Raw genomic sequence first — 20,989 nt, 5'->3', positions numbered from 1 at the left:
AACTTGGGGCTTTGCCTTTCTTTTCCATAATATCCTGTATACTGCTTTGTATAATTCTATATTCTTTGTTCCTGCAATTTACAAGTAAGGTGAGAGTTATGATAAGGAAAGGTGACGAGAAAGTTTTAAATGCCGAAGACATATAAAATATACCACCTTACGTGAAATGGCTCTTTGATAAGCACGAAACCCTATTTCATTAATGACTGGAAACTAACTCATTAATTAGCATTAAAGCGCATAACCAGGTCTCGGTTTATATTTTTTTGAACAATGAGCCTGAAAGATCTGCGATGAAGCGATTTTGGGATTTTCTTCGCAATATAATAGAATCGCAACATCGCTCTATCGCTTTATCGCTATATCGCTTTATCACTCTATCGTTATATCGCAATGTCACAAATTCACAACATCGCTTTGCCGCTCTATCACAAAATCGCAATGTCGCAAATTCACAACATCGCTTTGCCACTCTATCACAAAATCACAATATCGCAATATCGTAGGAGAATGGAATATGACAATTTTTTGTTAATCTGTTTTCTGTGAAATGTGATTTGCGATATGCGCCATCACATATTGGCAGTTTAAAGTTTTTCAACGTAAGTGATTCCTTATACATGCGATGCGATAAATGTTTTCTTAATGTGTAGTTTCGCATCGCGATCTTGCACTCTCAGACTTCTTCTTGCAAGGAGGTATCCTGTTATCCTTTTGCGATGTGATATTTCCTAAGGAATAATTCTACTTTATCATAAAACTTAGGTTTTTTTATTTTTTAAAGGGTATTCTCTTAAGTTGATGATGATAATAGGGATAACACTAAATAAGAAGGGGGGTTGTTGCTGGCCACAACAATTGGCGACTCACTTGGAAGAACCAGTTATCTCTGCTTTTCTTTTGAATTTTCTAAACTTCCAAAACAGAAAATTTTCCAAAAAATTAAACTTTATTATAGAAAGACAAAGTACATCGTGCTTTTACCTATCAATGATATTTTGTTTCTTCTATTTTTAACTTTGATTATTTACTCCCTCAAGGTAGTCCTTGTATCTACATCATTCACTACTTGGTTTATAAAGATAAAAACAAACCCTTCTTTGTAAATCAGTTTTGAATATGCTCATTTGTCGTACGTAGAGCCTCTGCTACCAGCAAGCATTTATAGCCTCGACAGGGTTACCTGTTACCAAACAATGATCCTGTATCCTACTTAGAGAAATATACGATTTTCAAAGAGAAATCCACATCCACACTTATTGCTTTCATTTTTCTTTTTTGCCATTAAAGAACAATGTCTTGGTTTGGTAGCCAATTTATGACAGTGTCATTCACTTGATTTATAGCTTTGCTGAACAAGCTGGCTTGTGATGAGACCCCTTGTCTTTTGATTGCAACAATCTTGAGTCATTGCCCTATTGTTGTATGCAGTATTGCCAAAGTCAGCAAGCTATAATATCTATGATCATGATAAGTCAGCTCGTGATGAGACCTCTTACTCTTATATATAAGTGTATCTTTGGATCATTCTCTGAACATTGTAGTTTCCTAGGTGGGGAGGAAGTCATTGTTTCCTTAAGATGGCCCTGGACGACAATAGTAGAGTTTCTGGAAAGAGCTTTTCTACAGAGAATATTCGTTTTATTATTGATGCCTTTCGTTGGACTGATACAAAACAATTTCCCACTAAAGGTTGCTTTTCATCAAAATTTACAAAGTCGAAACTAGTATCATTTCTAGGCGTAGAGCCTTTAATTGTATCTTTCAAAAATAGCAATCAATTTTCTAAAAGAATTCTATTTATACAAGTGAAAAAAAAAAATCTAAAAGAGAATTTGTGTCCTTTTCGTGAATTCCTAATGTAACCATTTACCACTGGTTTTATTATGAAATTAAAACAGCTACTCTACAAAATAGAAGGATGATCTCCTATGGAAAATATTTTTTGAGGATCTGTCCGTTAACAGGTAAAGAATCTCTTTTTCCTATTAAATCCCATAACATAAAAGTAGACGGACCTATGACTTCTACGATTTGAAAAGGGCCAAGCCACATTCGTTGAAATGTTGTATGTTTCCCTTTTTCCTCATGAGCCTTGTCCTATTTTAGAACTAAATCTCCCATCTAAAAATCTTTTCTGGATATCATGTTTGAATCAAAGGAAGCTTTCACTAACGCTTGGTGATGAGCATGAGTTATTTTAGCATGTTCTCATTGTTCTTCTAACTTAATTATTTCCAGCTGCTTTAGTTGTAAGGAGGAAGTTGGTGCTTCATCAATATATTGAACTAAGGCCAAAGAGGGAATTGCTAAATGAGTTGGAAGAACCACTTGTTTCCCATAAACTAAATTGAAGGGAGAAGTTGCAATGGAGGCTTTATGCGTTATTCGATCTGCCCATAAAGCATATATTAAAGATTTGTGCCAATTTTTATGATTTTGATCAATGGTTCGCTTAATGATTCTGATTAAATTCTTATTTGTAGATTCATCTAACCCATTCCCTTGTGGGTAATAATTGGCAGAGTATTTAAGCTTGAAACCCCTTTTGAGTGCAAATTCAATCATTGCATTACCAGAAAAATATGATGCATTATCGAACATTAAAGCAGAAGGCAACCCAAACCTGGTGATTATGAACTGATCTATCAACTCGATGATATTTTCAGCATTATGAGTGGAACTGCTTCTACCCATTTAGTAAAGTAATATGTTCTTGTAATGATATATCTATGCTATTTAGAAGAGTGAGGAACGATCTCACCTATTACGTCCAATCCCCACTGATCGAAAGGGTGCTCAATGTTAACTAGTTGTAGTGGCAAGGATGGTTTCTTTTGTCTCCCAGCAGCGATTTGACAGACTTGACATTTCCTCACATGGTTATGTGAGTCTTTGAATAATGTGGGCCAGTAATAGCCTGCGCGTAAGATTTTATGAGCCGTATCGTCTCCAGCATAGTGTCTGCCTGTTGGCCCATCGTGGAGTTCTTGCAAGACTTTTTCAGCTTCAGATTTCTCAAGACATCTAAGGAGAATGGAATCATAGTTTATTATAAAAAGAACATCGTTCACTAGCTGATATTGTTTGGCTTTCAACCTTAGAGTTCTTTTCTTGGTATGATCAAGGTTTGAAGGAGCGTATCCATTCTCTAAATAATAAATGATATCAGCGTACAATGACTCAACATCATTTAGGCTTACATCGTACATTTGTATCTCTGCAGAAGGAATTTCGGACATCAACGATGCTCCCAGCATTTTGCAAAAGCCTTCACCTTTTACAATACTTGCTGGTTTGATTTCTACGTCATATTCCTATAGGGTAGTAGCCCAATTGGCTCTTTTCTCACCCACATCCTTCTGTACTAGAAGATTTCTTACCGTTGGAAATGGTACTATGATTTTTGTATGTGTTTTGAGTAAAAAAGGTCTGAAATATTTAATTTCTTTGAAGACAGCAGAAGCTTGTTTCTCCATATCTGAATAATTCAACTCAGCCCCTTGTAAATTGGAACTGAAAAAAGAAATTGGGGCTTCTACCTTTTCTTGATTTTCTTGAGTGAGTATCGTAGCATATGATCTATCAGAGGCAAATGTATATAAAATAAAAGGATCGGAAAAATTTGGAGTCGCTAAAGATGGAGCATTAACAATTGCTTGTTTGATCAGATTGAATGCCTCATGTTCATCTTGGCCCCATTTAAAGTTTGACTTCTTTTTAATCATTGATTGTAAAGGAGACACGATTCTTGAAAAATATGGAACAAATCTCTTTACAAAATTAATCTGGCCAAGAAAAGATTGCATGGCCTTCTTGTTGTGAGGTAGGGGTATTGTGGAAATTTCTTTGATTCTGTCAGGATCAATGTGAATTCCAGATTTTTACACTATGAATCCGAGAAGTTTTCCTTCACTTAATGCGAAAAAGGATTTCTTTAGGTTAAGTGAAATTCCATACCTTTGACAATGTTGGAAGATTTGTTTTAAATATCTAAGATGATTGTTTCGTTTCTTGTAATATACAGTTATATCATCCAAATAGATTACCACTGATTTATTAACTAACCCCTTGAATGCAATGTCCATGGCTCTCTGAAATGTGGCACCAGCGTTAATCAGACCAAATGACATCTTTTGATATGCGTATGTGCCCCATTTAGTTCTGAATGTGGGTTTTAATTAATCATCGGGATGTACCAACACTTGATTGTATCTTGAGAATCCATCCAAGAATGACATTAATTCTGATCCCGCGACTGCCTACAGTATTTGCTCCGTGGGAGGCAAAGGAAAATTATCATTTTGGCAGGCTTTGTTGAGATTTCGAAAGTCAATGTAGATTTTAATGTCTCCATTTTTCTTTCTAACAGGGACCATATTGGAAACCCATTTGGAATGTCGAACAGGAAAAATTATTTTGGATTTCAATAACTTATTGAGTTCAGATTTGATCTGGTTTTCTAGATTGGGATGGATCTTTCTCAACTTTTGTTCGACAGGTTTTTCATCGTCTATCATCGGAATAGTATGTTTGATGATGGAGGTGTCGTATGTTTTGAGTTCATTGTAATTCCAAGCAAATACACTTTTGTATTGTCTCAAGAGATGAATATATGCTAATTTTTCTTCAGGAGCTAGACCAAGGCCTAGATTGATATTCTATGGTTTGGTATCAGTTCCTAGATTTACTAATTCGTAGTTCAAAGTTGAACTTTGGAGTTTTGAATTGGTAGATCTTTTAAACCGATCTTTCAAATCATAAAGGTCTTCTAACTTGACTACTGATTTAGGTATGGCATAGTTAGAGATATCTTGTTGCAATTGTCGGTCATGTTGGTCTTCGTCAATTATTTGATTGGTGTAGGATCCTTCAGATGTGAGGAAACTTACGATATCAAGATCGTCGTTGAAAATCCTCCAATTGGTAATGTTATCAGGAATAGATGGTCTAAAAATTAATTCAATTGAAAATTGATCAGGGCTAAAATCTTTTGAAGGAATGAGCTTGGAATCTACGTTAGCTAAGAGGTCTGCACTAGCATTCTGGAATCTGGGAATTGATCAAATATTAAATGCTATAAAATGTTCAGTCAGATCTTGAACTAAAGATTGGTAATGTTTTAAATGACCTGATAAACAATGTATAGTATTACGTACCTGTCTGATTAAAATTTTAGAATCTCCGAAAACTTGAAGGTATTTTATGTCTAATCCGATTGCTTTGTATAACCCTTGGACTAAAGCCTAGTATTCTGCGGTATTGTTGGTGCAATCAAATTCGAGTCTGCAAGTTAGCATAGTTTTATCTCCCTCTGGACTTATTAACATGCATCTTGCTCCTGCTCCTTAGTTAGACTTAGGACCATCAAAAAATAATTTCCAAAATAAATATTTATTTACAGGACTATCTATAAAATTAATACATTTAGAACTATGTGTTTGAGAGAAATTTTCTACTTGAGATAAAATAGAATGTTCTAAGTAAGGTGAAGTATGAGAATTAAAATTTTCCTAGGAAATAATCTACTGAGTAGTTTCCAATGATGTTATTGTTGTATGCTACTGGTTCATTTTCTCCCTCTAGTTCTGTTACTATGCATTTCTGATGTCTTTCGCTCTCAACTTTTATTTGATTTGGTTTACCATTGTAAGGGAGCCACATGTGTGACTAGTCAGTTGCAAAGTATCCATGAAGTTTTTCTGACCAATCTCTGCTAAGAATTAAGCCATAAAATTCTGGAATATCAGCAACTAAAATGTCGACAACTTGACATACCTTTGGGTTGGATGACAGCCTTATGGTAACCTGATTTAATTCCCCAATCACTTCGACTTGCGATCGATCTAGCTGAACTATGCGCGCAACAAATTTTTGTGATTGAACGTTCACTTTTGCACATATTGACTTTGGTAAAATATTCGATGAAGCTCTAGAATCCACTAAGAAATTATGCAAATTTTTATTGAAAATTTCATAAGTAAGAAGAAATGGGGGAGTATGAGATCTCGATCTACCTCCAATTAAGGCGATATCATTTGGATCAACTTTATTAATCACATTAGTTGGAGTTCTTCCCATGTCATGGGAAGCTTGAGAGATTACAGCGGTGGGCAAAGGTGCAACTGGTACAGCATGTAATTGTTTCAAAAGTATCTTTTGCTGGTGTTTCAACTTGCTCAATTCCTAAAAAGTGATATTGGCCCTAGTCTTTTTCATGTCTCCTATGCTATTATACTCCATTTCATCCAAAACGATCAACGTTTTAGATGGAGTTGATGAGTCTGTTTGGACTGGGCTGGTTTGAGTCGCTTTAGGTGTCGTTTTCTTGGCTACGACTTTATCCTTAGTCATCGAGCTTGCGATCTTTGGCTTAGGCATAGGCTGAGGAGGATCAAGTTGATTTCTACTGTGAGTACTGACTGGGGATGCCTCTTGATCCTCTTCATCTAGGAGGATGAAATCCCACATACCTTGTAACTCTACAACTTCTTCTTCATCGGTATGTTCTTCAATAGTGATTTCCTCTTCTTCTTCTTCGGATTCAACACTTGTAATAGCATTAGGGGGCTTGGAATCAATTGAAGGGTTTCTTTTAAAAGGTCTGTACGGATTTTTAGAAGAAGTTTCTACCACTTGTTTCTTAATGTTGACCATCTCGTTAGACATGGTTTTCAAAACTTTTTGCAATCCTTCTAAATTGAATGGATCTTTCGATTGTTTTTTCTTTGGGTCCTCCTTGAAAGTAACCTTGAATTTTCGTTCTTCTAATGCATTTTTATTTTCTAAGGCTGTAACACGTTTCTCTATTACTATCGCTTCTTTCATATTTTCGAATAAAGTTGTTTTGTTAGCCATATCAACAAAGATTGCTATGTTTGATGGTAAAGCAGTGATGTACCATTCACTTCGCACTTCTTCGCTAGGCTTAGAAGCAGTAGGAATTTTGTTTAACAGTTTATTGAAACGTGAATTGAAATATTTGATAGGTTCTTTTGACTCGGCCCTAAGGTTATACAGATCGTTGATCAATGTCGCCGTAGACCTATCATCACCAAACTTAGTCAGGAATTGTTATTGGAAAATCTCCCAACTAGTAATAGATCCAGACGGTAATGAGAAATAACATGATTCAGCTGTTCCTTGCAGAGTATAAGGAAAAAGTCGAACGACAGTATATTCGTTGGTAACTCCATTGAGATTTATGGATAGCATAAAGTTATTTATATGTTCTTCTACTAGCATGCCTGCCTCAGGATTAAACTTAGGCAGCCATTTTTCAGGATGGGCCAGTAGCTGACTCAAGGATGCAGGCATTAAGACTGCCCCTAGGTTATTCCATGGAGATTGGGCCATCGCTGATCTATTAACAGAGGAAAGTGCAGAAGGTTATCCTTGCGGTTGAGAAGATGAGGATATTATGACTCCAGATGATTGAGGAGATGCGGGAGTACCGGTGGACTGATGGACAATGATCTGAAGTGGAGGAGTGGACGGTTGACTTCGTGGCGGAGAGGTTGAGATGGATGATGATGAGGAAAGAGTCTCGCTATCAGACCCTTTAGGAGATTTCCTTGCTCTATTCCTTGTAGGTAGAGGTAACTCGGTTGGCTGAACGCCAAATTTTTCGCTCTTTAATCTAGTAAGAGGATGAGCAGGGTCATATTGCGAAGTCACGTTGCCTTGAGATTTATCAGATCTTTGAGGTGATATAGAAAATCGCTGAAGTTTGTGAATCAAAGATTCAACTTCAGGAGGATCAATAGTAGATTGTTCTGAAATGTCAGGGTTTGTAGCAGTGACTGTTGTTCTTTCGACTTCTAGCTCTAGATTTAAAGATTTTAAGTGCGATGGAGAAGTTGGGGGAGATGGTGAGGGCGATTTACTCTCAGAATGGTATTTAGATTTAAACTTACTTGCCATTCATAGTTCGGAGGCCCTCCTTCTAGCGCCAAGCATGTTAAAGCCCTGAGAATTGGGTCTACAACAAGGGGGATACCCACCCGGTCCGGACCTTGGTTAGTGTTACACAAAAATATCGTCACCATGATTGTTTGCAGTCAGTATCAGTCTATCATCACTTGTACTGTCCTCCTAAGCAAGTCTCAGACCTCAGCTCTTCAAATCAAGCTTTGGAAATGAGAGAAAGACATTAAAAATCAATGTAACTATAGTTCCGCACTTTCTCTCATGGTCACCTGTTGTCCCGCACCTTCTGTGTACAAAAACTGCAGACCTGCCCGCTATGTCCCTAACGGTGTAAGTGCGGACCCCTGTGAAAGTCAAAAGGTGCAAGTTTTATCTTAAAAAACTCACTTTGGGTTAATTCTAGAGGTTTCTAGAAGGAATTTTGACGTGGATTGTTCGCTCTGAGGTGGTTCATGCATCCCAAAAGAGAAGGAGCTAATCCCTTGATGAGAGGAGCTATCCCTTTGAAGGAGGACCTAGTAACCTCCCTCCATTGCACTATAAATACAGGCATTGGGCTGGTTGCTGGGGAGGTTAGAAGCTGAACATTTTTAAGGGTAAATGCTGGTGAAATCAAGACTTCCTAATTGAGCTTAAGAGGAGAGATCACACATCTTTTTGGCTTCATTGGGGAGTGAGTGAAACTTGTCAAAGTAGAGGAGACTTCTTGCTGGACCCTGGGAGGAGCTTGTACAACGTCATGGCAAAGGTTGTAAAGTTCTTCTTCTTTTGAATTAATACAATCAAACTCATTTCTCTCAACAAGTATCTTATGTTATTTGTTTCATGGACTCCTTGACTTTCATGTTAAATATGTTTTATGCAATTGGCTTTTCAGGTGCTATTTAATTTGTTTGTCTTGTTTGTGTTTGCAGATTCGCGAAAAGGAGCTTATTTGGATCAAAGGAGCGAGGGCATCCAGAAGCTTGCATTGGACCTAAGGTAGGCCCTAAAAACACTTGTTTTCTATTGTTTATCAAAGCATATTTAGAGAAAGATAGTGTCTGGTTGGTTTGCTTGTCATTAGGTCTTCTTTAGATTCTAGGAAGGTCTATCTTTTCTGCAAGATCGACTTATTCCGTGTGACAAAATGGCGACTCCGCTGGGGACTTGATTGTTTTCCTTGTCTTTACTTTGACCTGAGAAACTCTATTTTTGTTTCTGTTTTTGGCTTGTTGTGTGTAAAATTGGGTAGAGTTTGTAGATCCAGGGTTATTTTTCGTTTTTCATAGCTTTGGGAGAGGACCGCACCCTAGCCGTTTGACACAGTGCATACCTACCCACAGCTTGGCTTTTAGCATAGAGCGGGACTGCACCTGTGCCAACTGTGGGCCTGCGGACCCTATCAAAATTTTGAAAACCCTAAAATTTCCTCTGTTACTCAGCTTAGTTTGTCTTTAGAAATTGTTATCCACTGCCCAGACTTGCATATAACTTGTCAGAAGCTTTCCTTGGATTGATTTCGTTAGTGTTAGGGTTTTAGGTGAAATTCCTAGGAGTTTTGCTTGTTGGGTTTGTTTTTCATTTTGGTTGTGTAGTGGCTCTGAGCTTAGAAGCTGTAGGGACTTCAGATCACTTTAGTGTCTACCAGCCTTCTTATGAGTCTGACCATTTATGAAATCTCCCCTTGTTTGAGGAATCCGCTTTGAGTTTTCTCTTTACAAAACTTCGAAAAGCTTGTATTTAAAAGTTTGGATTTTCATTTTCAAAAAGAAAACAAAATTGGTTGTTCTTGACTGATCTGTGATTCTGCATAAATTAGTCCTTAGCTTACATCTAGCTAAGTAAAACATCCTTAAAAAAGACTTTTAGTAGGTTTTGACTTCAAATAGGTTTTTATAATTTGTAGATCTCAAGGTTAGTCATTTTCATTAGTTTTGAGTGTTTTATAAAAAATATAAAAAATCTCTTTTGAAAAAAGTTTGTTTTTTGTAGTGGTTGACTCCTTTGAAACGAAAAAGGGAATTTTTTGTGAAATAACTAGTTGTCTCGTTTTGAGTGCTTTGGAAAGGAAAAGCTCTTCTTTTTATTTGTTTAATTGAGAAAGATTTGTGTTTACAAAGTATTTGCATTCTCAAACTCTTTCTTAGTTTAGAAGTTCATCGAAGAGAAAAAGATTTTTTAGATCATCTTAGGTGCATTTTTAGTGATTCTGAGTCGAGTCTTCATACCACGAGTTTCATCTCCGCACCTTTGGACTTAAACAAAAACCACTAAAATTAACGCTTAAAGTAAAATTCACCTAGTAACATTTTTATTTCTAGGGCTCTGATACACCAACTTAGCTTAGGCTAGTGTCTTGGAGTAGGAGAGTAATTAACTCTCCAAGACAGTAAAAACAAACAAGTAGCTGTATCTTGTGGTAGGGAAGAAATCCAATTGTTGCATTTATGCTCTGGGAAAGCTCCTCTTAAAGGAGAAGCACGAGATCGTGTCCGAACCAGTGTGGGAATCAATCCTTCCTCATTGGGAACGACGCCAGATATTCACGTATTAAAAACAGTAAACCTCAGATTAACCATTGTCGAGGAATCCGGGGTCACTTGTTGGTAAACCTTGGATTATGTCAAGGAGCCTTCCAGGGGATTGAGCTTGCTACTCTGCCCTTGAATGCATATCGGATCGTAGACTGTTACCCCAGGTGTATTTGTCTCAGTTGGTAACCTTAGTGGCCATATTCTTTAGGACTCTTCCTAAGGTGACAGTGGTGGGAAGATCCCACTGTACCTGGAGTAGACGTCGGCTAGACTCACTTGGATTTTCTAGGGGGTTCACTTCACTCGAGATGGTTAAGTGGAGGAACTTGTGCGAGTCTATTCATTAAGCAGGTTGCCAGGGTAACTATTCCAACTGCCATTTCTGTATTGAACTCCACAACATTGGATTTCTTCACCAACTAGTGTTTTCGGTACGGAAAGTTACTATTTGAGTGTGTTTGACCTCCTAGATTCTTTAGGCGTGTGATTCACATTTGTTTGGTTCTTTAGAGACTTTAGGTGCTTTTCATTGAGATTTTACTTTGTTTGCGTGTGAAGTAGTTAAAAGTTTTTAACTGTGGCTGAATTACCAAGACAGTCCCGTAGACTTTGGGGCCAGTCTCTTGAGTTAGTAAACGTGGCTGAGTTACTGAGGAGGTCTCGTAGACTTCGGGGCAGACCTCCTGAGGAAGTACCGAGCCAGCTTGAAGGCTTAAAAGTCCTTGTAACTCCTAGAGACAGTAGAGTTGGGTCACTTGAGGAAGGAGAATCTTCTTTGATAGTACATCCTGATTTTCAAACGCCAGTAGCAGAGTATAATCCACAGTCAGTGTCTGTCTCCGAAATTGCTGGTAGTTTTTCATCTACTAGTGATATAGGTGAAGAACCTGAAATATCTGAGCCTGAAAGTGAATTTGCTGCTACTCCGACATCGGGGTTTGTTTCTCCAACTTTCAGTGGTCCTGGTTCGCCTAGGGTAGAAAGAGTAATCACCCAAGATCTTCCTTCTGGACTTATTTCTATTGAAGAACTTGCTCCGGAAGAAGAGGTAGGCATCCCTATCCCTGAAAATCAACCTGTTATTGAGCTAAGGGAGCGTGAATTAATTTTTTACAGTCCTCCTAGGAGTAGTTCTTGGTATATTTCTTTGACTAATTATTTAGAAAACTCAGGGTTAAGTTTTTCACCACCTCGTGCTCCTTATCACTCAACACCTAGAGGTTTTAATACTCCCATAAATATGTCAAGACAGTCGTCCATGTTTAGTCAATCGCCCAAATCCTTTTTGTACAACGGTCCTTCTGTTCCCTCTGGGTATCAATCTCTTTCTGGTACTTTTTTGGGAGCATCTCCTCAACCCATTGAGCAAGGGTTATTAACTGGAAGCAATGGTACAAAGTCGTTGAGTGTAGAAGACGTTCTTATGATGTCAGGTTCTATTCCCAATCCTCAACCTCAAGGTGGCCAGTTACCGCCTGGGGCGCAACCTCAATTAACACCTGGGGGCAACCTCAAGGTACACAATTTGCATTTGGGGGGCAACCTCAAGGACAGTACATACCTATGGGACAGTACATTCCTCAAGGTCAACCCCAGACTCAATATGTACCCTAAGGTCAACCCCAGTATCAATTTATACCTCAAGGTCAACCCCAGTATCAGTATGTGCCTCAAGGGTATCAACCCCAAGGTCAATACTCCAACCAAGGTTTCCAACCACCCCAAGGTCAAACGTATGTTCAAAGAACGGGAAATGTACCTTTCAATTATCAATCCTACCCTCAACCTGGTTATGATCCTCAGTATTCTCAACCAGTTACGGGTCAGTACCCCGGAATGAATATAGTGTGGGATCCATCGCAAACCCAACAGGTGTTGCAGCCAAGTGTACAATTGTCATCTCAAACTGGACAACCCTTAGTTTTTGGTACACCCCAGCAACCAGTCCAGTCTAACATTCAAACTTCTGTACCTTCGGTAGTTTCTCAGCCTGGGCCTAGTACACCTCGTACTCTGCCTCAAACGACTGCTACAACTGCCGCAACATCTGTTCAATCTACCCCACCTACTTCTGGAGTATCGATAGCTCCGGTTTCTACTGTTCCTGTATCTACTCCTCAGACATCTTTACCACCGTCTGGATCTACGATTCAAACTTTGGTTCAGATGCCTATAGGACAACCTGGTTTAAGTACGGTTGTCACAAGTCAACCATAATTCACCTATCAGCCGTATCAAGGACAGTACCAATTCGGTCCTGCTGTCCAGTAGCCAGTCTATCAGTATCAACCGTATCCTGGGTACACTTATCAACAACCTCAACAACCCCAGTACGGTCCGGTTAATCCTGGTTTTCCGGGAGGATACAATATCCCGAACGTGATTCCTATTCCTAGTTATCCTGGATATCCTCCTCCTAGGGCTGGTCTCATGACCTAGAGTTTTAGGGATCCTAATCGGCAGTTACAGTTTATCGCAACTTTGGATTTACCTGACTTGTCGCTCCTAACGAACGATCCCATTAATTATCTTTTGTTTTGGCCGCCAATGCCGAATAAGTTGCCCAGTGACATTCCCAAGTTCGAAGGTAAATCGGGAGAGGACCTGTCGAACCATGTGATGACTTACCACCTCTGGTGTGCGTCTAACTCCATCACAGATGATTCAATCCATCTTATACTTTTCCAGTGCACTCTAATTGGTCTCGTGGACAAGTGGTACATTGAGTTACCGCGAGGCACCTTTTATAATTTTAGTCAGTTAGCTACCTCGTTTTTGACTCATTTTCAGTTGCCAGTCCGATATGACAATGGCACGAAATTGTTAACTTCGCTAAAACAATCGACATCCACTTACATTTCAGATCATATTCATGAGTGGAGACGTCGACGACATTTAGTAAAGGTATTTATTCCGGATCAATTCTTGGCTGAGTGGTTTGTAAAATCTTTGTTGCCAAAGATCACTGAAGATGTTGCTAAAGCCGAAGTTGTTACTGAGGAGCAAGTAATTTCTCAAGCACAGTATGTTACACGAAAAAATCCCTGATCTTCCCAAGCAAAATCAAATCGTTGCAGCTCCTTCGGGATATCATGCCGTCGATGGTATGATTGGTACGGTTAACACTAAAAGTAAGAAGAAGTCTTCCAAGAATTCTTCTCCCATTATAACCTTGCCTAATTCCCCAACAGGAGATTCTTCTGCAGAGATTTCCGCCGATATTCACGTTGTAGAGTCATCTACAGCCAAATCAAAATCCGGTGGGAAGAAGAAAGGAAAGAAGAAGAATAAAACGGACAAACGTTCAAAGGAGAAACCTGAAAAGGCAGAATCCAATGACGAAAAGCGCAAACCTCATTATCCTTGTCTCATTTGTGATGATGAACATTTCACAAGAGACTGCCCTCATCATGCAGAGGTTGCGAAAATTGTCAAGGGTTCCCAAACTCCTGCTGTTTTGAAGGATCCTTTTCCGGCTCAAGACAGTAAGATGATAGGTTCATCCTTGAGTGCCAATGAAGAACCCATATTGATGATGTCCCATGTTAGGATTGCGACTCGATCGCAAGATTATGGTAGTAAAGGTCCTGTTGATGGTAAAGAAGCAGAATCTTCTCATTCTAATCCATCAACCTCAGCTACCGGTTCCGATCCACTACAGATTGAGAAACCTAATCCAGACTTGGTAATCAAACCGCCCGCCAAGGGTATACTTCGAAAGTCAGCTTTCAATCCACATGCGAGAGCGGCTCAGAATTATAACATTGTTGAGGATTTAGCTGTTTCACCCTCAGCAATGTCAGCTTTGGAAGTGCTGCAATCATGCCCAGCACAATGCAAATTACTTTTGTCGGCTATAGGAGCTGTTGATGTTCAGGACCCGAACCTAATAATTTTTGATCTAGAAAATAGTACACCACGTTTGCCTCATCAAATGGCTTTCCAGATTTCAGTTATAGTCAAAAACAGGCCTATTCATTGGATTGTAATTGATGAGGGAGCCTCAACATGTATTATGTCGATATAGTGTTGGAGATCGCTTGGTTCTCCTTCGCTAAATCAATCCTCGACAATTCTAAAGGCCTTTGATGGCCGTGGGTTTCATCCTTTTGGCATTCTACAGGATTTGCCTATAGGGGTTGAAGGAAAAACTGTTAGTCTAGATGTGGAGGTGGTTGATGCCCCTCTAGATTACAACCTTCTCTTGGGTCGAAGTTGGTCTTAAGCTATGACAGCGGTCGTTTCATCGGTCTTTCGAGTAATAAAGTTTCCACATAATGGAAAGATTGTAACAATAGACCAGCTGGCTTACTTTTCATCCGACCCAGCCTCTTCGGAGAGTATTCAGCATGTTGGTAAAACGACTATCCCATATAAGGATGTTGGAGTAGGATTAGTTAAAGATGTCGGTTTACTGGGAACTTTTCCTTTTCCTCCGATCAACGCATCATCTTCATTTGCAACCATTCATATGATTACATCAGACACCATTATTTATGATGATCCTTGGATCGTCCCTTCTGAATCTGAGATAGACTCATTTGGCAATACCATGCCTTTGAGTCCATATGAAATTGCCTATGAAGTCGTGCAGTCTTTTGCCGACCCATGTTCAACCGAAAATGACTTAATGAATGTGGTCCGTGAGGAATCACTTTTCACATCAACCTCGGATTTAACTATGTTTTCTGAACTTGTTCAGTCTGATGAGCAAATTCGTGAAATCCTATGTGTAGATGATTTACCATGGGAAGATCTCCATCACAGATCTTCGTTTTTACCTAAGGATGATCGTTTTGAAAATGATTTCTCATCAATTTTTACAATTGAATATGTCAAGGAACCTCAGAATCCAATGAAACATCCCAATTCAGAGTTAAATTTGGGAAACATCTCTCGAACTGTTCCTATTGAAATTTCGGTTAAGCCTGGAATTGTTGAGAACATTCATATAGGTGCCTCGTGTACAGATGACGAAATTCAATTATATAAGGCCCTATTTCAAGAATTCCACGACGTCTTTGCCTGGTCCTATGAGGAAATGCCAGGAATTGACCCCGAAATTATTGTTAATGAGATCAAGACTTACCCGGACACTAAACCCGTCCGGCAACGTTTGCGTCAGATTCACCCACGAAAAGTAGTTGCAATTAAAGCAGAAGTTGAAAAACTGTTGAAAGCAGGTTTCATTTATCTGATCCCGTTAACGGATTGGGTATCAAATATTGTTCCGGTTAACAAAAAGCAGGGAACAATAAGAATATGCATCGACTATAGGGACATTAATCGAGTCTGTCCAAAGGACAATTACCCAACTCCCTATATCGATCAAATCATTGATGATTGTGCCGGCAGCGAAATATTTTCCTTTATGGACGGTTTTTCCGGATACAATCAAATCAGTATTTTACCTGTCGATCAGCCAAAAATGTCTTTCATTTGTCCATGGGGGACATTTGCTTATTGCAAATTACCTTTTGGGCTTAAGAATGCCGGAGCAGCTTTTCAAAGGGAGATGCCTTATGCATTTCATGACATCAAGCACATTGTGCAACCTTATCTCGATGACTTGCTTGCTCATTCATTACATCGAGCTGATCACCTCGTCCATTTACGAGAAATTTTTATGAGGTGTAGGCATTATCGGATTCGGTTGAACCCACACAAATGTGTCTTCTGTATAGAAACGGGTCGATTGCTGAGGTTTGTAGTTTCGAAAGCCGGCATTCACGTTGATCCCTCGAAGGTCAAAGCTATCATCAAATTGCCTCCTCCTTCGAGTCTTCGCCAACTCCAAAGTTTGCAGGGGAAAGCAAACGTTTTACGACGATTCATTCCTAACTACACCGAGGTTACAAAGGGTTTTACCCGGTTGTTGAAACAGAACACTCAATTTTATTGGGATGAGATAGCTCATAAATCTTTTGATGAACTCAAACACGCGTTGACCCATGCACCGTTGTTGCATCCTCCCAATTACAACCAGGATTACTTCTTGTATCTCGCCGCCTCTCATTCCACCATTGGAATGGTCTTAGTTCAGGAAGATGAATTCGGAACAGAACATGTGATATATTACCTTAGTCGAACGTTAAATCCAACTGAGCTAAAATACTCACATGTGGAGAAATTGGCATTGGCAGCCGTTCAAGCTGTCCAACGTTTTCATCACTACATTCTACTACGTAAAACTATAGTAATTTCGGATTGCAACCCTATGATCTATATTTTGATCAAGCAATTGCTAGGGGGCAAGTACTCTAAATGGATCGTTATCCTGCGAGAGTTCGACTTGGAATTTAAGAAATCCAAGTCTAAGAAATCTTTAGTTTTTGCGGAGCTAATGTGTGACTTCCCGCGTGCTGACACGGAAATTGTGGCGGAGGAGCCCATTGCGGACGAATCCTTGTTTCTAATCAGCACTTTAGATCCGTGGTATGGGGATATCATCGTTTATCTCCAAACCCAATCCTTTCGACTAGAAATTTCAAGGTCAGAACGTCGGAAAATTCGATTCCAGTCCCAACAATTCAGGATTATTGGAGATAATCTTTATCGCTGTGGGGCAGATTCTATTTTTCGACGTTGCTTAAATCACGAGGAAGCTGAAAGGGTTCTAAATGACTGTCACTCTGGAGCATGTGGTGGTCATATGTTTGGGTTTTCCACAGCTCAAAAGATATTGCGCGCTGGCTACTTTTGGTCGTCTTTATTTAAAGATTGTATTACGGCGGTCCGAAAATGCCACAACTGCCAGATTTTTGATCGTAAGATGCACACTCCACCTGCTCCTCTCCAACCTATAATTTCCGTTGGTCCTTTCACCAAATGGGGTATCAATTTTATTACATGTAACCCTCACTCGGCCGGGGGCCATGCGTATATCATCCTTGCGGTAGATTATTTTACTAAGTGGGCCGAGGTGATGCCTACATTCGAGGCAGGCGGCAAGACAGCTGCAATTTTTGTGTTCAATCATATAATTGCTAGGTTTGGTGTTCTGCAAGCGATAATCACTGATCATGGGCGTCATTTTCGAAACGTTATGATGACCGAACTTACAGGCCAGCTTGGTTTATGTCACGATAGTTCAACCCCTTATTATCCATAAGCAAATGGTCTGGTTGAGTCCATCAACAAAGTTTTAGTTATCACGATCCGACGAATCATCGGGATTCATCGGTCGAATTGGCACAACATGCTATTTTCAACGCTTTGGGCATACCGAACTTCAGTAAAAACATCAACAGGGTTCACTCCTTTCCAACTAGTCTATGGTTTGGAAGCCGTGTTACCCATTGAATGCGAAATCCCGTCACTGCAAATGGCCATCGAATTACTTCCAGCCACTTCCAAAGAGGAAAACCGTTTGTTATACTTGGCTCAATTAGATGAGAATCTACGTGATGCTGCATTGGCAATCGAGACTCACGCAAAACGCATGAAAGCTCAGTATGGTCAAAATGTGACCCCTCGAAATTTTTCGGAAGGAGATCTAGTCTTAGTTTATGATCAAGCTAATGATAAATTAGGCGCTGTAAAATTCAGTCCTATGTGGCATGGTCCCTATGTTGTCAAGCGAAAGCTAGCCAAAGGGGCTTATGGATTGGTAGACTTTGACGGGGACTCTTTGGGTAAACCCAGAAATGGCCTTTACTTGAAGAGGTATTATGCTTAAAAGAATGGGTATGGAGATTTTTAGTTAGGATAGTTTTTCTTTCTACTTGGTGTGTTTTAGTTTAAACAGTGTGCTTAGCTTAGAGAGTGTTTTTTCGTCATTATTCCTGCTTATCATGGTTTTACTCTTGATATTGCAGATGTCGATGCCTCTCCAAACATACATTGGCTTCACTGATGGTGCTTGTCGTAATACACGAAACATCTCTTCCACAGCTTGGGTTATCTATTCGCCCTCTGACGAGTTAGTATCTATGCATGGGGTAAGCCTCGGTCAAACAACGAACAACATTGCCGAGTATAGTGCAGTGATTGAGTTATTGTCTGAATCTATTTCATTTGGGATTCGGAGTTTGATAGTGAGGTTAGATTCTGAACTTGTTGTATTACAGCTTAATAGAGTGTATGCCATTAGAAATCTGGTGTTATTAAGATTATTTTTGAGAGTGTGTCTCTTGGAACGTGAATTTGATTATATTGAATATCAGCATATTCCAAGGTCTTTAAATACATTAGCAGATGCAATTGCTTCTCGGATGTTAAATAGACATTTGCAATAATCATACATGTAAATTTAAAACCATTCCATAACATGATTTACAAAGATAATCCGGTAATAGTGATATATATATATATATATATATATATATATATATATATATATATGGAGTGTGTCAAAAATACATCATCCTCAATCATAGGATGAAAAACACCTTATGATCGGCAAAAATGATAAGTACAAAAAACAAAAATGTCATATGTGCCCACAATAGGCGATCATCCTATCACTGGTGATGATCTCTATAAGAAACCACTGCACGGGCCACCTTGCAAAGGAACCTCCTAAAAGGTCCCGAGACCCCAATCACATAGCGCTAAAGTTGACGAGGAATGTCGTCTATAGTGGTCTCAGGAATATCTCCTGTCAAGCGCTCGAGATGACCCTCCAATTCGGCCAAAACCTCTACTGATTCGTCCTGTGGGGCTGGCGCGGGTGCAACTGGTTGCCTCATCTCGTAAGGCCGGAGAGTGGCTGGTCACTGTGGACCCACATCTGCATTTGAAATTTTTTACTATCAGTTTTGAGACGATGGAAAAATAACAAGAAAAAAATTAAAATAGGAAAAATGTTGAAAAGGATTTTACCTGACTCATCCCACTGCTCTCCTAGTGGAAGAACCATGTCTGGGTCACCACGAAAATATATCCCAGCGTAAGGGAAGTCCTGAATAGAAAATACCTGGTTTTCCAGCCATTCGAAATACTCAGGTTTGAATCGAGCAGCCTCTGTCCTCTCGTCCGGGTGACGGGCCATGACTGCGACCCATCGCATTAGTTTGGGCTCTCGAGGAAGCCCAGCTCCAACAGTAAGGTGCTGTGGGATCAGCATAGGAACCCTCTCCAGGCCAAAACTCACGACTAAAGCCCCATAACCAAAGGTCTTTAGTCATCCGTTCTTGGCCCTGGTCAGTTGGCCTTTCACATTGGCCAACACAGCATCGCACCAGTTGAAGATGGTGCCTCAAAAGCAATCAACTGCCATACGCATCGGGATCCGGTGGCAATATGTAATGCGGTAGCTCTGCAAATTCTGGTGACAGTGAATGCAATCACCATGAGCTCAGGATGGGATATCGTCTTTATGTCTATCCCTTTGTCTCTAGCCTGGTTGTTGCAGTACTCTAGCCGGAGGCTATCGATAGACTGGCCACCTGGCCTAGTCCCGTGCAGAGTCAAGTCTTCGCCTCTCTTAGGCAAACCAGTCAAGAAATAAATGTCCGCCGGCTCGATTTCGAGCTGGTGGCCGCCAATGAAGAAGCATTGATCCTGTATGCTCCATCTGTCAACCAGCCACTGTAAGAAATCCACCTGAGCCCTCATGCTAGGAATGGCCCAGAATTTGTACAGTCCACACGCCCTCAAAGCATCAAGTGAAGGCTGATGATTCCATGAGGCAGCATCCACATCCTCATTCTCTCGTTCACGCCAATCTAGCATGATGTACTCTCTGCATCAAGTATAAAGATTAATTAAAATGCTAGAAAATATTTTGTGCGGTCCATTTTTGAGAATTTTTGGGTTCAAAACCCTTGCGGTGGGGACCGCACCCTCCAGGTTAGACAAAGTGCGTGGGACCGCACTTTGTCTACACAGAAGGTGCGGACCCCGAGCTTTTTCCCAATGGAGAAAAAGTCGGGGTCCGCAAGCCTGCAATGGTAAACCTGCGGGCCCCCGCTCGCGGGTTTTGCGCCTAAAAACCCTCCCAAAAATGAAATAAAGGACTAAGACAAAAAATTAAACGGTTAAAAATGAAGAGTGGGATGATGTGGATTACCTGGAGAATACGGCGTTCGATTCCAACGGTTGGATTTTCCGCAATCTTCACGGGAAGTTTTCTGAGCAAAAGCACTATTTTCTTACCCAAACTCAAACGGTAAAAATGAATTGACAAAGGCCCTTTTTATAAGTTTTTTGAGTAAACAAATTGCAAATTTGTTTATGTTTCACTTTGAAAAGGTATTTTGCGACATTTTTATCCATTTCAAATAGGTATGAGTAATGTTTGTGTTTTTGTGCAGAATAAAGGATTATTCAGGAGAAATCTATCATTTTCAACGAAAAAACATGTAGAGTCATCTTTAAGCTCTTTTTTGACTCCTAAAATATGAAAAGATAGCTGAGTGTTTCTTTTGAACTCGTTAAAACGGAATTAAAAGACGGTCCCCTTACAGCTCTTTTCCGACTGTAAAAACATGAAAAGATTGCCGGATTTTTGTCGTTTCAAATTTGATATTGGTTATAAAACGACGTGTCATTGATCGCTTTTTTACTTTTTCTAGTCAAGGGCACTAATGACGAAAAGTACT

Source organism: Pinus tabuliformis, chromosome 7 (assembly GCF_031772625.1).
Source record: "Pinus tabuliformis cultivar Carrire ecotype Pingquan chromosome 7, CPIR1, whole genome shotgun sequence".
Classification (NCBI taxonomy): Eukaryota; Viridiplantae; Streptophyta; class Pinopsida; order Pinales; family Pinaceae; genus Pinus; species Pinus tabuliformis.
This window is presented reverse-complemented; position numbering follows the sequence as displayed.